Genomic DNA, 8,780 nt, shown 5'->3' with positions numbered 1-8,780 from the left:
CATCCCTGAATAAAGATGGTTTCACATACATTGCTATATGAATAAATACATTTTATGGCTCTAGAAGTGACTCACGGCATTATACCTAAAGCGGACATTCCCATTGGCTGCCTGGTGTTGCGTTAACAGAAATTCCATGCAGCCTTGTTTAGTTCAAACACCGGAAAGTGAGATATAAACTACACCATGATAGAAATCCTCATTATTTTGTTTAATGATTTTTCAATTTGAGCTTAAACTTCTAACGCGGCTGTGGCTTCGTGACAATGATCGCGAGAGCATCTGCCCACCAATTTGAAGGCTCTGATGCAGTTCCAACTCTGTCACCGCCAAAACATCTGCTATGTGGGTGTCTGCTATCACCGGTTAACGCTTGATCTGATAGAATCTAGGCCTTAGACTACATGGTTTAAAATTGCTTGGAGTTGAAGATTGGGGAGCTACAGTGCTTAATGGAAGTATTTCATTCATTATAAAAATGGGCAAAGGGAAGGCCTGCTGTGAGGCCTTAAGCTGGAGGCAGATGAACATACACAGCCACCTACACTCACTTACACAAACTGACACATACTGTAGGCACACTCACATGCAGAATGTAATCATGCACCCATGTATATATTTGAAATAGACTTACAATAATGCCTTTGTGTCTTTTTGTACTGTAGGCTCAGACTGCCTTTTCCCATACTATAATAAAAGATAAATCTCACATGCATTATTCATATAATGGGAGTGTGTGTGTGTACAAATGATGGGTTCTCTGTTGCTATGAGCAATAGGCCTATCTACAGTTTGAGTACAGGCTGTGGTGTGGTGTGGTGTGGAAGATGGGGAAAAATACCTCTTCAGCATGTCAAAGGAAGTTGTGTGTGGGCTGTAGCTGTTGCAGGGCATGCAAAGCGCAGGAGCAACAGTTCAACAACCAACAACGGAGTGAGCTGCAGGCACTACCCAACAAGCAAAATTACATTAGATGTCTTTTCCAGACGTTGAAGTCCTGTGCATTTTAGGTGCTGAATGAAAGGTGAAAATACATCTTCTGGTGACGTCAATAAAAGACGTCTTATATGGATGTCGAAAATGTCTTATTCGGAAGACGAAAATACCTATTTTACAGACGTTGAAATCAAGCTAATTTCCAGTTCTGAATGTAAATAGAAAATATATAATTGACAGGCAACTTTTTTGGTAATTGATTCTATACCCAAATTTGAACTGCAAATACATTCTCAGTAAAGTAATATCACAATAATACTTTTTCAATCCTATTAATACAGGAGCCAACAGACTATGCATTATTACTCCCATCTGTCACATGCAGTTATTTTAGCGTTTTCAAAAGCTTTAAACTGGCAGCAATGTTCAAAGCAGTCCAACCTACAGTACAAACCAACAGAACAGTTAACATTCTCAGTAACGTTTTTTTTTATATGACTGTGATATGTTGTAGTTTATCTACCTTAGTTGAATGCAATGACTTTAAGTCGGTTTTGACCAAAATGTAAATGTGGATATTTTTGCAAAGCATGCCAGGTATTATTCTAATGAGCGCCGTCCCCAAACAAGTACACATTTGGTTGGTCCAGACCAGACCAAATCTGAATCAATCATAGACTTATAGCACAGGAAGTTGGTGGCACAGTTATTAGGGAGGATGGGCTCGTGGTAATGGCTGGAGCGGAATCTTTGAAATGGTAGCAAATAAATCAAACACATGGATCCCGTTATTTGCCATTCTCCCCTCAGGCCAGAAGTCAGTGGAGGGTGCTGTGTTTCATAAGTTTGAACATCACAGTACCAGTGTTGCCAATTTAGCGACTGTCGCTATATTTAGCGAATAGTCAGACCCCTCTAGCGACACATTTTCAAAAAGTCGACGAGCGACACATCTGGCGACTTTTTCTGGTGTTATTGGAGACGAACGTGAAAGCACATATCGTTCTTACTCTTCTCAACGAGCAGCGGGTGCTGCTGTGGGCCCCACCCTGGGCCCCACCCCCGTCCCAAAGCACTCACAGGCGGCCCAGTCCTCGCGCTGCAGTCCCTCCCAGCTGCAGTCAGAGCAGGAGATTAATCACCCCTCCGCGTCCAGACTACAAATGAATCACTCATGCGGGAAGCCGCCGCTGGCTGTAAAATGTTTTTTTTTTTTTTTGTCTAAAATAAATCACTGCATTTGACTCACACAGCCTCAGTCACTTACTCACCTTTTCCCACTGTGTGTGTGCCTCTCTGTGACATAAGCTAAACATCTAGCTGGCTAGCTCATCATGTCTCAGTCTAAACTGTACATTCAAAAATACAGAAAGGAGTGGGAATCAAACCCTGAATTCACAGGCTGGTTGAAGCCGTTTATTGGAGATGATACACGGGCATACTGCCTGTATTGTAAGGCTGATTTCTACGCCAAACTTAGTGTTGTAAAAAAAACACATGACAACTCAAAAATATACTCAAAAAGTAAAGCCTTACAACAGTTCCACCCGAAACAAGCTGCCATTTATGGTAAAACATTTTTTGACTCTGCAAAAAAGGCTGGCATGTGATCACATTGGAGAAGCATGGTGTTCTAGCATCATACTTTCTGAACAAGTTGGTCGCAGATGTGGGTGACCAGCGTTTCAGCCTCCTCCTCCTCGATGAGGCCACGGATGTAAGTGTTTCTAAGTACCTGGGGGTTGTGATAAGGTACTTTAGTGACACCAAGCAGACAATTGTATCAACATTTCTGGGGCTTGTTGAGTTGGAGGGAGGAGATGCCAGATCTATAGCCCCGTGCTGTTGTGGCTTTCCTCGAGACGTGTTGTCTTAAAAAAAGAGAAACTCCTGGGGACAGGGACTGACAATGCCTCTGTTATGACGGGGATTAACAATGGGGTCCATAAAGTGCAGAAGGAGGAGTTTGGCCTCAAATATCTGGTTCTTATTCGCTGTATGTGCCACTCTGCAGCTTGCTCATTTGTAGTTCTAAACATATTTAGGGTGTTTTTTACTCACTTTTTTGTCTTTCCCACGACATTAGTCCTCTCTCCTACAGCGTCCATCACAATTACATGCACATGGCCAATTATGCAAATTAGGCGATGACGTCATTTATCGACTTCTAGTAACTTTTAGGATAGCCAATAGCTACTTTCCTTCCTGAGGTGTTGGGAACACTGCACAGTACAGTAAGGCACAGGACAGTTTTTTTTCAGTAGAGTACAGTATAGTTTAATTCAGTAGAGTTTATTACAGTAGAGTACATTAGAGTAAATAGGGTACAATACAGTACTGCTGTATACTCTACTGTGCTTTATTCTACTGTTCTGAACTATGATGATACTGTAATGTACTGTACTGTACTCTGCTGTGTTGTTCAAACTGAATTAATTATAGAAGCTGTTTGGACCAATTCAAGGTGAGTCCGGACCAGACCAAAGCGAAATCAATTATACATCTAAAAGATGTCACCGTTGGTAAATGCTTAGTGGGTAATGCCTGTCATAAACATCTAGTATTATCCAGATTGTATTTCATAGCCTTTTGGTCAATAGTATTTTTTTTACAATGTAAGACAGTATTTTAATACAATTATACAAAACGTTTGAGTAGCTATGTAATGGGGTGTAGTAGTTTAGTTATATCTTTAACATTATGTCGACCTCTGCAGGTTTATCTGTCAAACTACATTCAAAGGAATACCATATCCCATAATGCCTTGGAGATGTTCAAATTGTCTCTTATTTTCCAAAACAATATGCGAGCCGAAATAGCTCAGTTGGGAGAGCGTTAGACTGAAGATCTAAAGGTCCCTGGTTCGATCCCGGGTTTCGGCAGAGACGAGACTGTGAAGTTCTTTTTACAATTTCACAAAGAAAATGGACACTGTTTAAAAATACATAACAAGCTGGCGAACAACGACATTTCAAACGCCACCCAAGCCGAAATTGCATTGCTGGGAAGGCGTTAGACTAAAGGACCCTGGTTCAATCCCGAGAGACAAGACTATAAAGAGTACTTTAACAATTTCAGAAATAAAAGGACACGTTATATTGTTTGAAAATACATATCAAGCTAGCTAAAAAAGACAATTTAGATTAAGCTATACATCGATTTGATTAGTAGCCAATTACTTGTTCTTCCTCCAAGTAATGTACATTTCTGATTACTTATTTGATTAATAATGGCTGATAACCTAGCTAGTCGTACTCTTCTGAAACATCGAATGCTCGATATCCTCCCAGACAAACGTGAGTCGAAGAAATGTCTGGTTGCGACAACCAATCATATCGCCGTCTGCCACCAAGAAGTAACCAAGAATTGCACTCCCTGACCAATCCGAGACACCAGTGCAACCAATAGGTAACCAATATTGACCAATAAGGATAGAGCGATGGCGGGATCTTTAAACGCAGAAAGAGTGCCATGGAAAATATATTTCATCTCAGGTAAATCTGTTAGCGTGTTATCTTTATTTTCTGAAGTAATGTTAGCTATGAGCTATGGCGGGACCTTTAAACGCTGGAAGAGGACAATGGACAAATATATTTCCTCAGTTAATTTTCGCGGGTTATCTTTCTTTTCTGAGGTAAACTTAGTTACATTTTTTTGTTGTCTGCTGTTTTCATTCATCATCATCATCATCGATCGGAATATCTAGCAGGTAAAGTGCTGACCACACCGCGCACATACGGTTTGGTCAGCATGTAATATGTTCGCACAGTTAACAAGATTTACAGTGTAGCTACAGTAACGCTATCTAACGCGTTAGTAAACTGGTGTTTTGACACTGACAGTTTATCGAGGTAACGTAGCTAGCTTAACGTCCGATGACTCTGACCATTAAAATAGTTTGTTAAACCCACTTTCCATACTGTTAGGGTTGCGTCAATTCGAATCTGGTATCAGGATAAATATGACATTGAGGCACCGATTGTATACTATGTATTTTTTATTAGCTAAGCAGTAAGTGGTAAATGCAATTTTCGTATATACCTGCTCTCTGTCCCACCTCGCATGGCAAACAGAGAACTGACTTGTTCTTGACAAAGATATTATAAATATAGAAATAGTTCCTGCTTCCGAGTCGGCCTGTCAGAGTAGAGACTGGGCGTGGTTTAGACTCACCCAGCCTATCGTTGATTGTTGTCGTACGAGCTGGTACCAGCCCCCGGGCGCTCCAGTTGATAGATGTAACTGTTGCTAGTATCTATGCGCTCATTCCCTAGATACCGTTATCACATATCTGGTTTCTGTTATTGTTAAGTTTGAGTTCTAACAAAAAACAGTCTGTGGTTTGCTACACTACGTTCTGTATGTGTCCGTTTTTATGTTATTCTGTATTTTCCCATCATGAGAAAGGCCCATGGCCCTGAAACTGTTAACAATGTTTCAAGTCAGCTATGTTGCATAACACATACATACATCCACACAAGCCAACAGCAGATAATATTAAATCACATATATGGTAACAGGCTATAGTGCATAACACAGAATCCTCATAATACTAATGTGGAGTTATTTTCTTATTACCGTAGATAGCTATCTAAACAAACTGGGATTTTTTTTAAATAGCTTTTATAACTTGTGAAGTTCCCTGGTTCCCAGAGGTCCTCAACATCCTCACTCAGGTCATTGCTGGTTGGAAAACTTCGCCCCTCCCAGAATCTCGACAGGACAATAAGGAAGCTCATGTCTCCTGGAACGTTTCAGCCTAGTAAGCTCTATATTATGTTAATATAAATTATATCATAATGATGATGCTTTAGTTTATGGAGATAATAGAGAAGTAAAACAAAGGATCATATTTTGTTGGTGTTTAATCAATTGATCTAATTTATTTAATAGTTCTACTTTTCAGCCCTTCCATCCTCTGAGCCTGATGATGGTGAGCTCCTTATGGCAGCTTGAGTCACAGGAGTCAGACGTGCCACGACCAATGGTGTTACGAGTATCAAGTTTATTACATATAGTACTCACTGCTCAGCCTCTGAGTCTTATTCTATGTGTTTGTGTGGCATATTTATAGTGATGACTTCAAAGGATGTACTAGGCCTATGCAGTATGTCTCATGTGATATGATAACCTGTTATTTGGGGAATGTATCATCCTTACATTATTTCTTGTGTGGGGATGTTGTCTTTTCTTTTCATGGAGAGACATATGCCTTCCCAAGGCATGGCAACATATTTTGCCCGATGTGGACCGTAAGTGGGTGTCCAAGGCATTGTTCAGGTGGTTGGGGAATGGGATTCCAGAGATGGACTTTGCCAGGGTTGACAAAATGTGGTGGGACCCTCCACCACCCCTCGTCTGCAGCTCAGTACTGGTGATGGAGAGGTACTTTGCCCGTCCTCTGCTGCGATGGATGCCCAGGAAGCTCTGGTAGGTGAAGCCCAAATTCTGACTGTGAGAGGGGGGAGCTGACCACACCAGGACTCCACCAGAAGATCAGGCAGGTTGTTGATGGATCCTACTATGTGGCAGTAGGAAGGTCATCAGTGGTTCCTTACATTCTTCCATGCAAATACACTGGTAATGATTATATATTTCATAATCTAATGATGTTTGTATTAAATGTAAAAGCTGCAACACATTTCTCTTTGTGAAATGTTGTTATAGAATTATTCCATACTCAGTCCCACCCCCTCTACCAGCTTTATGTATATATTCTCATATATTTATGTTGGTTTTTTTCTTTAGGGAAGATGATGGGTTTGGAGTACCTCTTCGATCAGACTGGTTTGGTGCTGCAGGATTGCAAGGCTGCCATTGAGGAACTGGAGACAAGTGATCCTTTTTATTTATTTCACCTTTACATAACCAGGTAGGCCAGTTGAGAACAAGTTCTCATTTAGGTAGGTAGATTGGATGGGCTATTTACAGATGGGCTGTGTACAGCTGCAGTGATCCTGATGTCCAAGGGGGGTATGATGAGGGCTTTGTTGAGCTTGTGTAACAGTTCCAGTGCTGGAGACAGCCCTGCCTCTTGTTGGCACCTTTCATCCTACTCCCACCCCCTTTACCAGCTTCTAGTCCATAGCTGCATCAGTCAGTCCCCTGTCCTATGTTCCTGTACTGGCTAACATTACTCCTTTGTCCATGGACCAACAATGTTGTTTTTAAAGTGTGAATTGGCTCTGGCAGTCAAAACAGCCAAATACTCAATCTAAACGTGAATTGATTCTCAATTCCGGTACGGTTCTAGAAACATCAATCACATCAAAATAATTTCAAATGCAAAATACACACTTACTGTACACTGTTTTGACACAGTTGCAGCCAACCTTATCTTTTTAGTGACAACATGTTAGTGGCGTCCGTCTTCCGTTTTACATATAGGTGTTAGGAGATGCAGGTAGCTTTTTAGCACAGGTAGTTGACTCAGAAAACACACGCTGTAACATGGAGATATGGCCGTGTGGTAAGGTAACACTAATCCTATAAAGGTATGTATAATTTTAACCTTTTGTTTAGAGCGTCAGGGCTCAAAGCAAAACTCCCTGCACAGAAGACGCCTTCGTCCAACAATTCTTATTTGTAATCTAATGGAACTGAGTCATGATCAACGGCTATCTCAAGAGAAGCAAAGCGTTGAAATACAAAGTAAAAGCTCCAAAAGTATTGGGATAGTGAAATGTTTTGGCAAAGTGCAGACTGTTTGCTTTAATTTGATATCGAGGGCATGGACAGAGGCCCATATTGGTGTTAGGAGACACCTGTGCCGGGTGTTGGGGCGCGGACGGAGGCCCAGCTGGTGGTGGAGTACCCCGTACAGGAGCGGACTGATGCGGGTAGAAGTGTGGACTGGATGATGGGATGGGACCTCCAGGTACTCCTTGAAAGTCATCTGATTGGCAGCATGTTTTTTTTTTTGCATCTTTAACTACCCACTTGAAGGTCTGCTTCCTGTAAAGGCTGAACTGCATCTTGTGTTGACCCAACAAGTGTGCCTTGTTGCTGGGTTGTCACCTCGGAGCAGTACAGCCCTCCTGGCCCAATTTCTATCCGGAGATGTAGCCCTGCTGCACTCTTTTAGAACTGTCCTGAAATGGCAAGCATCCTTACTATCAAATATATTTTTATTCGTCGTATACACAGGATACAGCGGGGTGTAAACTGTAAGGAAATGCTTACTTGCAAGCTACCGCTCAACATAGCCCTTATGTAACTTTCTCACTCATTATTCACAATTCATCAAGACTTTCCGTTGTCCTGGTAGCATCAGACCATATTAATGTAGAAGTGTTTCAAAACATATTCTATTCTTATTTAAAATAAGTGACTCCAAAATGACAATACTATAACGACACAGGGCGAGACCCAGATGCAGACACAGGAGGCAGATGGTTAGTCTCTGATATTTATTGAAATACAAGGGGCAGGCAATAGGCACGTCGCGGTCAGGCAGAAGTTCATTAACCAGGTCGGAGTCCGAAAGGTACAGGCAGGCTCGAGGTCAGGCAGGTGGGCTCAGTGTCAGGGCAGGCAGAAAAGGTCGGAACCGGGAGGGCTAGAAAACAGAGACTAGGAAAAGCAGGAGCACTGAAAAAACATGCTTGTAGGCATGACTAGACAAGATAAACTGGCAACAGACAAAGAACACCGGTATAACTGCACTTGGGATAATGGGGAAGATGGGCGACACCTGGAGGGGGGGTGGAGACGAGCACAAAGACAGGTGAAACGGATCAGGGTGTGACAGTACCCCCGCCACATGGCGTCGTACCTGGGCGCATACCTTGTTGACCGGGGAGCCGGCGATGAAAGTCGGCGATGATGGCCGGGTTCAGGATGTC

The 8,780-nt window shown here is 42.1% G+C and overlaps 1 non-coding gene across 1 annotated transcript; it reads left to right on the top strand.

Moving 5' to 3' along the window:
• The first annotated feature begins 3,745 nt into the window (after positions 1 to 3,745).
• On the top strand, positions 3,746 to 3,818 carry trnaf-gaa (transfer RNA phenylalanine (anticodon GAA)). The gene has a single exon. It is a non-coding gene; the product is annotated as a tRNA-Phe (tRNA).
• The last annotated feature ends 4,962 nt before the right edge of the window (positions 3,819 to 8,780 follow it).

Source organism: Oncorhynchus masou, chromosome 6 (assembly GCF_036934945.1).
Source record: "Oncorhynchus masou masou isolate Uvic2021 chromosome 6, UVic_Omas_1.1, whole genome shotgun sequence".
NCBI lineage: Eukaryota > Metazoa > Chordata > Actinopteri > Salmoniformes > Salmonidae > Oncorhynchus > Oncorhynchus masou.
This window is presented reverse-complemented; position numbering and strand designations above follow the sequence as displayed.